The 14,427-nt window shown below is 49.9% G+C and overlaps 1 long non-coding RNA gene across 1 annotated transcript; it reads right to left on the reverse strand.

Annotated features, from left to right (window-relative positions):
- Positions 1 to 3,560: 3,560 nt before the first annotated feature.
- On the reverse strand, positions 3,561 to 5,892 carry LOC109146050. Its single transcript, XR_005604542.1, has 2 exons — positions 5,768 to 5,892; positions 3,561 to 4,810 (listed from the first exon to the last, which is right to left on the reverse strand). It is a non-coding gene; the product is annotated as an uncharacterized LOC109146050 (long non-coding RNA).
- Between the last annotated feature and the right edge of the window lie 8,535 nt (positions 5,893 to 14,427).

Genomic DNA, 14,427 nt, shown 5'->3' on the forward strand with positions numbered 1-14,427 from the left:
GGTCATGCAACTCTTGGGGGCACTTTTCCCACATCATTTAAAAGGAAGTGCCTGTTCTGTGATGTACAGAGATAATCAGCCTGGAATAAGACTTTTCTGTGCAGACTGAGATGTTAAATCAGATGTTTGAGTTAAAGTTGTATCAGTGAAGCAATTAAATTACAGTTATTGCAGTTGGGGTTTCCTGGAGGTTTCTCAGTGGTGACATGGCCTGAACACACCTGAAAGAGGCTTTAAATGTGGATTATCTCACCCTGCTTTGCACGTTTGTAGCACAGCTGTGGGTGCTGAGCTGCTCGTGCTGGTATCTCCCAGGGATAAAAGGAGATGGGAAACGGGCACATGAATTATGGCCACTTACAGACAAAGAACTCTGATGTTTCTTTGTCATGTTTATGGCAAGATGCTCATTCTTTAAATTACATCATTCCCGAAAAAATTAATTTCCTTTTTAAGACTTTTTTTGATCTGTTTCAATCTGAAAAAAAGGTTTGTAGAATAAATCTGGCCCCACATGCTCATGTGATCGGAGGGATTGCTCCCAGAGTGGCACACACTGGGTGTAGAAGGCACAGTGGTGACTTGGATTGCCCAGGGCACAGCAGGAATGATCTGGTTCCTTTGGTTTTTACACAAAACCTGGTCTGTGACGGTTCTTACAGTTTCTCTTTATGGCAGTTCAAAACATTACAGACCCAGACCGACCTCCCTGAAACTGTAACATCTTCCCGTCTGGAGGGAATCTCTGCTCTGTGACATTTGCCTGTGATGGTGCTGCGAGTTTCCCATCCCGGGTTTAAGGTATCCCTCACTAGAGGTGGCTGGGGAGGAGCGACCGGGAGCGCTTTGCTTGTACCAAATGGAATTATTTCCACCAGACAAGGGCAGGGCCTTGTTGAGGACAATGATTTCCTGTCTGTGAGGTTTGATTGGGTTGGCAGCAGATTTTATCAAGCCGCTAAGGCAGTGAACACCCAGCAAAACAGGTGTCTTCTGCTGGGGTATTCTGGAGCTTCCAAAGCACCAGGCTCTTGGTCTTAGTCCAGTCGGAACCATCGAGCTTGGCATGGGCTCCAACTCCTCTCAAATGACACGGCCTGAGATGGGGTCCTTGAAAGCTTCTGTCACCTGTTGTTTTGGCTCCTGAGATACTTTATCCAGGAAGAACTTCCTGAAATTAGATACAATATTTGAGGGAGTACCTGAAAATTACAGCTTGCCCTTTGGGAACTGTCCCAGGAGTAGCTCTGTTTCCTTGGAAATCCACACACTTTTATCAATTCCTCGTCCTTTCCATTGTCTTACTCATGTGCCTTGCACAGTTTCTGTTCCCATCACCAGAAAAGCAGGCAGCAGAGTAGGAAACACTTCCAGCTCTTATATTGGCAGCTGATATTTTGCTTTTCTCCCCTAGAACCACAGCTGGGGCCTCTCAGAATGCTTCAGCAGGTCTTAAAAGTTCTCCCCAGCCTGGCGCTGCAAGATTCCTCAGGAGAGGAGATCAGAGGAGATGTTTGTGGGATTCACACTGGTGACCTCCTGGGGTGCCTCTGGTGAGCTCCTTGGTGTCCCTTGGCATGTCCCAGGGTCCTTCACCTCTCAGGTGGCTCCAGGACTGTTCCCATTCCTGCACATGGCAGAACTGTGCTAATCCTGAGCTCACCTGAACCCAACGCTGCCTTTACACTGATCTTCCATGAAGTGAGTGTTGTTATGTCCCTGTTCCCTTAAAATCCCTTCCTTTCAGCTCTTTACGGTAACAAAGTGCACTCCTTCCACCCTTTAATATTGTTACATATTTTAAACCTGTTATTCTTGTTGCTTTCCTCCCTTCTCCACACTGCTGCCCTTTCATCAGCACAAGGTGACAATTAACACCTCCAACCTGCGGTTTTCCTTCTCATGTATTGCTAAACTGGGATTCACGGGATTGATCTTCCCTAAATCTAAATGTCTGCATCAATGCCGGGACTAGTTATCTGGATGAATACAGCAAGAGCAGCTCAGGATGGGATTCCTCTGATTAAATGTATACAGGGGCTTAGAGCAGCCCTGGGTGTCTTGTTTAGGTACAGGAACACTGGTGAGATAAATCTCTGATACACAAGGTTTTGCTGAGAAAGCAAATTAAAAATTACCGTGGCTACAGAAATGTAAATTCCTCACATGGGAAATCAGCATGGCCACGGCTTAGTCCTGAGGAATTTGGGCTAAAGGCCATAGAAAGGGGTGTGAGAAAACTGGAAAAACTCTGTGACTTTGGTGTGTTGGATGATGAGGGTAAAATTGTGTGCTATACTCTCTTTGTCTGAAAGGAAACCACCCAGCCTGTGCCTTCTGGGCGCCTCAGAGGACAAAAACACCTCCTGCCTCCAGCCCGGCGGTGCCTCCAAGGCGGGGGAGTGGAGCAGAGCTGGGGAGTTCTTCGGGGAGGAAGCGCGGCCGTCTGGAGCTTATCGCTCTGCCCAGCGCGGAGCTCAGCCTGCCCGCTCCTCTGACACAAACCCGGGCAATGGTGAGCGGACACCCGCCCAGCCACGGGGACATCGCAACAAAAACACATCCTAAACATCCCGCTCGGGCTAATCAGTGTTCAGGGCCTGCTCTGGGCATTTATTTCCTTAAGGAAAGCAGTCTGGACATGAAGCTGGATCTCACGGTGAGCGGACTGGCAGCTCTGTAGGAAGTCACTGCAGCAGCACGTTTTTGGGGAGCTCTGTGTGCTGCATCTGTGTGAGGATCACGGCAGCTGGGCTGAGGAGGTGTCAGCCTGGGGCTCCCTGGAGCTCTGCCAGCTCTGTCCCACACTCGAGGACTGGGATTATCAAGTGCTCCAGCAGCCACTGGCATGGAAATGAGTCAGGACACGCCTGTCCTAAAAACCGATTGAAAAAAAAAAAGCTGGTGTGAAAACCAGCTTCAGGCACCACATGGGGATGGGAGGGCACGGCCTTCCTGCCAACAAGCTCCCACCTCATTTCCCCCTTCTTCAGTCTGATCTTTGTCTCCCCATTAATTCTACATGGCAGCGGGTAGAATGAGATGCTTTAAGTTCCCTTCCCACCCAAACCATTCTGTGGTGAACTTGACCAGACTATATCTACATTTATTTATATCCTGTATTTGAAAATAAGAAGTGAAAATAAGCTGAAAGTATCTGAGGAGTGTCTGCAAAAGGGGAGAACTACGTGGAGAGAGGGAATATTCAGATGTAAGACCAGAAAAGTGCATTTGCAGAGCCCTGACAGGAGCTGGGAGATGCTGCAGGAATCCAAAATCCCCCCAGCAGTAGCTCTCCAGAACGATTACAGATTTTGGGGACTACAATCTTTAACAGAGCTTTTCACTACAGGAATCATCCCCAAACTCAGCCTTGGTCAGCCCCAGAGAAGCCGTGGAAGGCAGAGCCCGGCCAGGGCCACTTAAAACAAACTCACTGCACCAGCAAAATTCTCCCTGGAGTAGGGAAAATCATCCTGGCTCTTTATGAGCCGTGTGAAGGCAGCTCAGTGCACATTCCTGAACAACCCCTGCTGCAAGGACACACGTGAAAGGAAAGCGGTGGACGCCACTTGCCTTTTTTAATCTGGAAAAGAGGGAGAGAAGAAACAGGCCAAGGAGCTGTGGCTGTGTTCTTCCCCCTCCAGTCTGCACCGTGAACACTTGAAAAATGCTGTTTGTGGTCTCTCAAAGTCAGTATTTGTTTCACAGGTGTGAAATCCCCATCCCTGGAAGTGTCCAAGGCAAGGCTGGAGAAATCTGGGATAATAAAAGGTGTCCCTGCCCATGGGAGGGGCTGGAACTGGATGACCCTTAAATTCCCTTCCAAGCAAACCCATTCCACGATTCTGAGATTTTTCTGTGATTTTCTCTTCCCAGACCCCAGGATGTGGACATTTAAACCTTTCCCCACCGTGTATCGTTGTTCCTCCCCAGTCTTTCCCTGAACACTGAATTTGGCATTTCCTGACCAGCCCTCCAGCATTCCCATGGCTCCCTTCTTTCTGCTGGCCACAGGCACATTTGTACTCCCAATCAGTCTTTTCCCAACCTTTTCACGTAGGATTCTGGCCCAGCACAGCCTGGATATCCAGGAGAACCTAGAGAGGCACGCACTAATGCTCAGTTTTCCGAAAAGAAAGTGTTAGTTTGTTCACAGTGGGAAACGAGGCCTTTTTGGATCATTTCCAGTCCATCCCAAATGAATATCCATGCTGTTCCTTTGAGAGGCTTTGTTCCTGGATGCCTTCTGCAAAAAAGACCACACGTCCCAGCACTCCACAGCCACCAACTCAGGGATGGGGGGCACTTTCCCAATCCCACGGATGGAGCAGCCCATTCCAAATCCATCAGCACCATGCGGCCTTGGAAATGCGCACCTGGATGGGACTCTGGGAATGCCATCACCCACCCCGCTGCCCGAGGCAGGAGCAGCTGCACCTGCAGCATTCCTGAGCCATGCTTTGTCCAACCTGCTCCTAAAACCTCACACTCCGCTGGCCCGAGGCCCTTCCAGAACTGTCACATCCTACCCCCGTGGGATTTTCCTGGTGGCTCACCTAAATCCACCTTTCTGCAGGACCTTCCTCCTGTGGAGATCCCAGGATATGCCAGGCCTGTGGGGTGATTCATTAAAAGCCCAAGGAATTTTTGATCCACCAGACCTCCAGCAGAGAGCACGGAATAAACACGAATGATCCCTTAAATGAAGGCATACCCCTAAAAATATTTTGCATTCCAGGCTGCTCTTCACCAGCTTTTGGGAACTCTTCTCCTCATGCCTGTTCCCGTTGTGTTTTCCACATCATTCCTAAGGAAAAACAAATCCGACATGTTCAGGGAATCAAGTATCAAGTCCCACCTCAAGACTCAAAAAACCCACAGATTTACACCAGTTTTTATTATTTCCCTCAGCTCCCTTCCCCTCTGTGTTTTAAATCCTTCCCCTTTATTTTTCAACTCCCTAAACCATGGAATCTTTTACATAGGAAAAGACTTTTAAGATCATTAAGTCCCACTGACCCTCCCCGCTGCTTGGGGACAGCGAGCGGTGAATTGTGAATTCTACACAAAATGGAAACAATTCCCATTTTTAACTGGACTTCTCCACACAAAATGGGGAATAACATGATTTGAACTAGATTTTTTTGCAACAACATGGGGAAAAAAATCCATTTAAAACTGGATTTTACGCACACAAAAAAGTAAAATTTTTATTTTAAACTGAAATTTTCCACAAAAAATGGGGGGGAAATCCGAATTTAAACCTGGTTTTCCCACAAAAAAAAAAAAAAAAAAAAAAAAAAAAAAAAAAAAAGGGAAAATGTCCATTTAAAACTGGATCTGTGGCAAAAAAAAGAAAAAAAGGAAAATATTTGTTTTAAACTGGATTTTTTCACCAAAAAAAAGGGAAACATTTCCATTTTGAAGTGGACTTTTTCCACAATTTCCATTTTAAAATGGGTTTTTCTGCCAAAAAAAAAAAAAAGGGAAGAAAAATCCATTTTAAATGTGATATTTTTCCTCACAAAAAATAGAACAAAAATTAAACAGATTTCTTCAAAATTTCTATTTTAAAATGCATTTTCCCAGAACTTCCATTTTAAACTGGATTTTCTCACCAAAAATATGGCCCCCAAAAAAATCTATTTAAAACCGATTTTTCCGCAATTTCCATTTTAAACTGATATTTTTCACAACTTCCATTTTAAACAGGATTTTTCCACAAAAAAAAAAAAAAAAAAAAAGGGGGGGGCAAAACCCCCACCTGTTTTAAACCGCTTTCCCTCGATTTCCACGTCAAACCGGCTTTTTGCGACGGTCCCGCTCTGCCGCGGCCCCGCGTCCCTCAGCGCCCCTGAGGCGGGAACGGCCGCGACCTTCCCAACATGGCGCCGGCCGCCCTCGCCCCCGCGCCGCCCCCCCCCAAATGCGCCCCGCCCGACCTCCCGCTCATGGTCGCCCCCGCCGCCCTCGCCCTCCCCAAGATGGCGGCGGCGGCGCTATGACGCCATACGTCCCGCTCCCCCCTCTCGCTGTCCCGGCCTCCCTCCGCCGCCGCCGCCCGCCGCCGGTCCCCGCCTCCCGCGCTCGCCACCGCGGCGGCCGAGGGCGACCCGCCGCCGCCGCCCCGCTTCGCCCCCCGCCCGCTGCCCGCCCTCCGCCCGCCGCGGCCCCGCGGCGCGGGCCCGCCGCAGCGCAGCCGCTCTGAGGTGACGTCCTACGCGCAATCTCCTCCAGCCCCGGCGCAGCCGCACCAACGCGGGGCCCCCGCCGCCCGCGCCCGCTCCCCGGCGGCCGCGACCGCCCGGCCGCGCCGGGCCCGCGGGGCCGCCCCGGGGCCGGGGCAGCGCGGGGGGCCGGACGGGCGGCGGGGGGAGCGGGCCGGGGGGCGGCGGTGCGGGGCGGCCCCGGAGCGCCGGCCCGGGGCTGAGCCGGGCCGGCCGGGCGGGGGAACTTGGGCCGCGGCCGCAGACATTGGCGGGGCTTTTCGCTTCGCCGTTCTCCCTGGTATTCTCGGATCGCCTTCTTTTTTCCTTTTAGCGCTCCCCACCGCTTTTTTTTTTTTTTTTTTCCCCCTCTTTATGCTTTCTTATTGTTCCCCTTCACCCCCCCTCCCCCCTTTTTGTTTTCTTCTTTTTTTGCCTTCACCCACCCTTTTTCCTTCACCCCCACTTTTTTGCTTTCACCCCCGTTTTTTTACTTTTCACACCCCCTTTTTTCCCCTTTACCCCTCCTTTTATTTCCCTTCACCCCATTTTTTCCTTTCATCCCCCCCATTCCCCCCCCCCAGAATCAAGTAAGGTTGTAAAAGGCATCAGAGATAAATGAATCCAACCTTGATGTTCCTCTTCATGCCCCCTTTTTTCCTCCTTTACCCCTGTTTTTTTCCCACTTCACCTCTTTTTTTTTTCCCCCCAGAATCACAGAACCAACTAGGCTGGAAAAGACCTCTGAGATCATTAATGAAGTTCCCCTTCATTCTCCCTCCCCCCCCCCCACCATTTTTTCCTATCATCCCTCTTTTTTTCCCCTTTTATCCCCCTTTCCCCCTCCCCTTTATTTTTCTTCACATTTCCTACATGTATAATTTTCCTCCTTTTGTACAGGAGGTTGGGAGCGAGTTGAAACGTGTTAATCACTCACCCCCCCTCCATTTCATATACCCAAAAAAAGGGGTGCAAATGGCCTGTAAAAAAGGGGTGTAACTGGGTATGTATTAATATACCCAAAAAAGGCCTCTCAAACATCTGGCTCAGGACAGACCTGGCTGTGACTGAGGTGCTCAGGACCTTCTTAGCGTAAATAATAATTAAGGGACAGAAATAATTCAGCTCAGGACTCTTCCTGCGTTTGAGGTTACCATGTCTCAGCTTTCTTGCAGCTACAGATGATTTTCGTTGCGTGGGGAGATGTTTTCTCGCTTCAAGTTTGGGAACTTTGCTTTATATTTTGATTATTTTTTTTTTCTCCACTGAACTGTTATTTCTAGTTTGGGGAAAATTTGGGGGTTTTACCTTAGGCAGGGCCTGGCTGTTGTGGTTTTGTCTCTGAGCTTTGCTGCTTTCCAGGCACAGTTTTAGACCCTCTTCCCATGTCCTGAGAGGATTCCCAGTATGAACTCATGTTCATCCTCACGTTAGCCTTTGTCTCATCCTCTCCTTCATCCACATCACAATTGCTCCTTTTTAAATTCTCTCACAGTGAACTTTCAATGCCCAAATACTGGGGAAATGGGTGAGAGAATTGTTCATCTTTTTAATTGAAGTTTTCGGGCTGGTGGTAAAACTGGGAGCAAGGATTTTTTTTTTTTTTCCATCAAGGGTGAAAGAGGAAGTGTGTGATGATGGTACCTTTGGAAAGCCCAGGATTATATAAAGTGTTTTTTCGGGGTTTTAATCTTGCTCATCCATCCCTGGAAGTGTGCAAGGCCAGGTTGGACATTGGGGCTTGGAGCACCCTGGGATAGTGGGAGGTGTCCATGCCCATGGCAGGGGGTGGAATGGGGTGGGATTTAAAGTCCCCTCCAACCCAAACCATTCCATGATTCCATGAAGTGTTACAGTGCAGTGTTTATTTAAATCCTCTCATCTTCCTCTGTAATTTCTGCACGTGTTTGGTGTTTTACAGAGCGTCTCAGTTGGTTTTTATGGAGTTTTATTGCATCCCAGTTGTTTTTCAGCGGCCTCACATCATTTTTGTGAGGTTTTACGATGACCTCTTGTGCACAGGCCATAAACACAGCGAGCTTGGGAGCCCTGGGCCTCATCCCGTGCGGGGTTTGTGCAGCTCTTGGAATATTTTAGGATTTAGGAAGTGTGTGGTCTGATGGAGGTAACTTGGCCAGGACAACAACCATCCCATTCCAGAAGTAAATTAAGCCATCCTGGAAAACCCAGCTCTGCCAGTGGGACTCCTTGGTGTGGGTTAAGGATTGCACCTCCGTGTGGCTCCATCAGGAAAATGTGTGGGAAGACGGAGGGAATTAAGCTGTGGAGACGGCCCAGGGAGGTGGTGGAACACTTCCCCATCCCTGGAATTGTTCAGAACCTGTGGATGTGGCACTGGAGGCCGTGGTTCAGTGGCGAGCACGGCGGTGCTGAGTTGATGGTTGAACTCGATGGTCTTGGAGGGTTTTCCCAACTTTTAACAATTCCATGATTCCATGAGCAAAGGCCACTTGGCTCCTGGGGGAGGTTGGCCACGGTGGGGTTTTTCAGGTAATTGTCTGGAATTCCCTGGACAGGAGCCCCGTGCCTGGGCAGCTGCTCCGATGTCCACCTGGCAGCCCACGGGTGTCTTGGCCTGAGGAATTCTTCGTGTGTTGGAATTTCGTAAGTTTTCTCTCGCTCAGGAGCCTGAATCACCTTTTCTCAGCCTTAAACGAGGCAGTTTCACTTCTGGCAAGCTCAGACCTGGAATATTTCAGCCTTGTAAAGGAAACCAAGGAACCCCAGGAGAGTGGAGGAGCCGAGACTGGGAGCACTGGGACCACTGTTTGTGTCCATCTCCCTTGTAGGCTGTGTCATGTCCAGCTTCTGCCATGTGCATGTACAAGCTCTGGGAATATTTCCATTGCTTTTCCAAAGAAGGGAGATTTCCACGCAGTTTCTCTCTCTCAAAGGCTTTGGGAATTATTATTTTTTATGCATTACCCTTCTCGGATCTGGGAAATTGTCTTCCAGGAAGGCAGCAGGGCACAGTGAACTCTGCTGTGCTCCTGTATCTCTTTTACCAAGAAAATGGAATCCAGACTTTTCTACATAAGAACATTTCGTGCTGTCAGTAGGAATGGTGGGGCTGTGTTGATGATTTTCGGTGCAGGGAGTTCCGTGAAATTCAGCCTTGGACTTTTATCTTCCTTACGCCGCTTCTGAAGTTGATGTGTGGGAAAAAAAACACAGTTCAGATATTTTGTGTTAGTCATTACCCAGTGCCTGAGGTAGTTAATAAAATAAACCACCTTTTTTTTGGGTTTTAAAATGACTTCTGCTGCACAGTGGGGATTTTACTTGTATTGTTCAGTGCCCCACCACCCTCTGGGGGCAGAACCTTTTCCTGATCTCCTGCTAAACCCCCCTGACAGAGCTCCAGCCATTCCCTTGGATGAAGTGGCACCCTGGCCCTGGCACTGGGGCGGTGTCTGTGTGTGTTTAAAGGGAATCCATCCTCTCAGGGTTTGGATTTCAGCTGTTTGTTACATCAGTGCGGTGGTTTCCCACATTCCCACTGTTGACTGTGGATCCACACCCCTGCCCCAATCCATTTATCACTTATTTTAGTGAAGGAATTTGTGTGCCTGCTCTTGTGAATCTCTTCAGCATCTTGTTTTCCCTGGGAATCCAAGCCAGGTAAATAAGTCCTGGCAAAACCCCTCTGGTTTCCGAATGCTGCAAGCTGTGAAACTCAGAACAGCACTGGTGTCTTTTATCTCCTGAAACTAAAGCTTCCACCAGAAATTCTCACCGCTTTTCCAGCCTAAAGGCTGTAGTGGGCCGTGGGAAAGGGTTTAAAGTCCAGAGTTGGGCAGAGCTTTGTGCTAGGGCTGGAGGAACCTCTCACCACTCCAGGCTAAACCTGGGCCGTGCAGGACCTTCCAGCTTCGGGGGAATTCGGGTTTGTTCTGTACCCACTGCAGTGATTGCAATGGGGTTCAAAATTTGTGTTTTCCCTGGTTCTGGTCCTTCTACTTTTGCTTTTTTTCCCCAAAACTGCTGGGGCTGATCCAGTGGCCAGGTGGACAGTCCCACGGGGAGGGTTGGCTGGAGAGAGCCTGTTTTCCTGAGAGCCTTTTTTCCTTTGGGAATAGCACAGCTACAACCAGGAGCAGTCCCTGTGTTCTCACCGGGAGCGTGAGAGGGTGCCCAGGTAACCAAGGCTGTGCCCCTGCTTGGTTTTGGAGCTCAGGCTGCATTCCAGTTTTTTTGGGAAGGACTCTGAGGCTGCTCTGGGTTTGTTGTGGATGGGTTGCTGCCAGACTCCGAGAAGGAGTCCAAGAGGGAATCCCTTCTACTGCCAGATGGAACACGGGGAGCTGCAGGCTGTGTTTGGTGGAGCTCGCAGCTCGTCCTGATGCGCGTTGACATTTTGATGTCAATGAAATTCCATCTTGTTTTTTCCCTCCCGAAAAAAAATAGACGTAGCTGTACAAAAACATCCTGAGGATGCTTCAGGATGGAAGGTGTATTCCAGATCAGTAGGATTTGGAACGCCAGAGTCTCCTTTTCTTCCTGTTTTCCACCCTTTTCTCAGGGCCCGTGCTGCTTTTGGCGGGGAGTGGAGCCTGGTTTTGTGCTGGAGGGTGGCAGCAGGTGTCTCCTTGGTTTCGAGCGTTATTTTTGTTGGGTGTTGGTGACTCTCAGCCTCTGCAAGGCAGATGTGTGAATTATTTTACCTGTTTGTGTGCTGCCTGTGGTGCCTATGAATTATAAATGGCTTGCTCAGATCCTACAGACCTGAGGAGGGAAACTCAACTTTTTTGGTCCTGCAAAATTCATCTGACCTCAAATGCATAAGGAAAAAACCAAGAAAGTGTATTTTCACTCACAGACCACGTTTGCTTGTAACTAATGTGACCAAGGAAGCCAATCCAGAAGTAACCGAGTCCCTCCCACTGTTCATTACATAACCATCTAATTAAAGGAATCAAACAGGGATGACTTCCAGGCTTGGAAAACTTCCCCCTAGTCTGGGTCAAAAATACTTGCAAGACCACAGCCCAGAGTGCCCATGTTTTATTTATGCTGAGAAATGCTGTGCAAATGAAGAAGTTTATTTTTGGTGTCGGCCATTAGAGTCTCCTGCTGCTTCTGCAGCCGCTTCCTTGGGCACCAAGAAAATCCTTTAACTCCTGATTTCCCTTTGGAAGGAGAAGGGACTTAAATAGTGCCGCTCCCTTCCCTTCCTAGAAGGAGCTGGTGAACTCAGAGCTCTTCTTGTGGTTGCTTTGGGTTGAAAGTTGGGTTATTTTCAGGCTTATTAATTCTGCATCATGAGCATTCCCAGCGATCTGGGGGCAAATCAGTGGATTTGGTCTCTTGCTCCAGAAGGAAACGGTGAATTTCCCTGGGAATGGTTGGAATACTTCAGCCCCGATAATCGGAAGCATATGTAGATGGAGGTGGTGGTGGGGAGACGTGAAAGGCATCTGAAGTACAAAATGTAGCAGCAAATAAAAATTCACGGTCCATTTTCAGCGTATCAAAGGCGGGGTTGTTGCAGGAGCCGTAAAAACTTGGAATCCCCACAGGATTTGCATACCGTGCTCAAAGCAGGAAAAGCCCCGCTCGAGCACAGAGTTAAGGTGGGTCAGGGCTGGAATTCCAGGATGGAGCAGTTCTGGATGTTCTCCCTGGGTGTGGGGCTGCAGTGTCCCCTGTGCCCGTGTGGGAGGCAGCCGGGTACGGAGCGGGACATGGAGAGCACCTGGCCTGCTCACCAGGCTCCGTCAGGATGGAGAGGGAAATGTGGGAAGCAGCGTTTAAACCCAGCTTGGAGGTGCTTTCGACCTGAAAGACTCGCAGGCAGATCTCTTTGGTATGGTTGGGCTGGAAATGCACTTTTTTTTCCCTCCAGAAAACACAAATTTTAGTGGTGTGCAATGTGAGGCTGCGGGTGTGACCCACGGGATTTTCTCACGTACCTGGTGTGTTGTTTGCACAGGGGACAGTTTCCCTTTTCAGGGTCCTAGAGTCATCATGGAATTGTGGAATGGTTTGGATTAGAAGGACCTCAAAGCTCATCTCATGCCCTGGGCAGGGACACCTCCCACTGTGCCAGGCTGCTCCAGCCCCAGTGTCCAGCCTGGCCTTGGCCACTGCCAGGGATCCAGGGGCAGCCCCAGCTGCTCTGGGCACCCTGGGCCAGGGCCTGCCCACCCTCCCAGCCAACAATTCCCAATTCCCAATCTCCCATCCAGCCCTGCCCTCTGGCACTGGGAAGCCATTCCCTGGCTCCTGTCCCTCCATGCCTTGGCCCCAGTCCCTCTGCAGCTCTCCTGGAGCCCCTTCAGGCCCTGCAAGGGGCTCTCAGCTCTCCCTGGAGCTTCTCCTCTCCAGGGGAACATTCCCAGCTCTCCCAGCCTGGCTCCAGAGTAGAGGGGCTGCAGCCCTGGAGCAGCTCCGGGGCCCCTCTGCCCTCGCTCCATATCCTTATGTTCATTAGTTCCCAGTAGATTTTCTTGGGAATTTTTCCTCCTCGGGTGCATCTTCTGCAGCCAAGCAGATGCGTTCTTGAACCACTTGAACATCAAGAAGGGGTAGCCAGGCTGCCATTTAGGGTGGAAGTTTGATAATTAAATGTGGTTAGGGCTGTGTTGTCTGTTCTTACCATGTGCTGATCTTGTTGAGTTAATGCCACGTGAGGACCAAGTCCTTAAGGTGATCCATCCATCCTAATTTTGGGCACCACAAGAGAAAAAAGGTACAGAGGTGTTGGAGAGTGTCCAAAGGAGGGACACAGGGATGGCAAAAGGGCTGGAGGGGCCGCAGGAGGAGCAGCTGAGGGGACTTGGTTTGTCCAGCCTGGAGGAGAGGAGGGGAGACTCATCAGGGGCTGCAGCTTCCTCAGGAGGGGCAGCTCTGATCCCTGCTCCCTGTGACCAGTGACAGGATCCAAGGGAATGGTATGAAACTGCGTCAGGGGAAGGTCAGATTGGATATCAGGAAAGGTTCTTCCCTCAGAGGCTGCTGGGCACTGCCCAGGCTCCCCAGGGAATGGGCACATTCCCAAGGCTGCCAGAGCTCCAGGAGCGTTTGGACAGCGCTGCCAGGGATGCCCAGGGTGGGATTGCTGGGATGTCTGGGCAGGGCCAGGAGTTGGATCGATGATCATGTGGATCCTTTCCAGCTGAGGATATTCCATGATGTAGCCAAGGCTGGACAGAGCTTGTCCGTGCTGGACACATGGTGATCCTTCACAGCTCAGAGCCTCGTCGGGACGAGGCCGCGGCGTCTCTGTCGCCGCTCTCTTGCTCAAACCTTTCTGTGTAACCCACTCCCATTCTCTTTCCCTGTGGTAGTCCAGCATAACCACTGATCCTCTCTCTCCATAAAAGAGGATTAAAACTGGCAACATTTGCACCTTAAAGCAGCCAGCAAGGGCCATGCTCCATCTTTTCCAGCTGTAATCCTGCCAGGCTGAGGGCTGCGCCTCTGTGCTGAACCAGGAATGCTGTCAGCAAACAGCAGCCTCTGCTTATTGGGCTAGGAATTCTTAAAAGACCACTTTTGCCCGTTAATTAAAAAAGCTGAATTGACTAAAGATGAGTTACTTGCTTCACGCTGTTTAAAATGACTCCTGGGTTCTGCAGGTCTGAGGAAAATAGGTTAAAATTGGGATTTCTCTGTGGTTCTTTAAATAAAATGAAAGAATGCCTAAGGTGACAAAGTATTACCCCAGAGAATGGCATTAATCATGTTCTGGTTCTTAAACTTGTGGCAGACCACACATCCTGCAAAAAGATTTTAGGGAAAAAAGGGTTCTGGCCCAGGTGCTGCAGGTGGATACTGGTGAGGCAGAGTCACCACAAAGGCCTCCTGTGAACCCTGCAGAGCCTGGGGGCGAGCACGGGAATGCTAAATGAGAATTCCATCCAGTGGTTTACGGTTCTGTGGTGCAGTTTCGCTTCCAGTTTTGGGTTACACTCGGCTGGCACAGGCTGGGATGTGGTGGTTGCCCTTCCCGTGGCTTTCCGAACCCTAAATGTGCCCTTTTTTCCTTGGGGTCTTCCCGGGGAGGGTTGATTCCAACTGGGATATTATTTCTTGATGCCAAAGCTTGAGGAGGGTCTTCAAGAGGACTCAAGAATCCACCTCATCCTTGTGTTCACCCTGTGGCTTCCTGCTGGTGTTTGGTGCTAAATATGGGAAATTAGGCTGCAAAAAGGACCCATTGCCAATCCCATGGTCCGTGATGTGTTCTGTCACA

Source organism: Corvus cornix, chromosome 1A (assembly GCF_000738735.6).
Source record: "Corvus cornix cornix isolate S_Up_H32 chromosome 1A, ASM73873v5, whole genome shotgun sequence".
Taxonomy (NCBI): domain Eukaryota; kingdom Metazoa; phylum Chordata; class Aves; order Passeriformes; family Corvidae; genus Corvus; species Corvus cornix.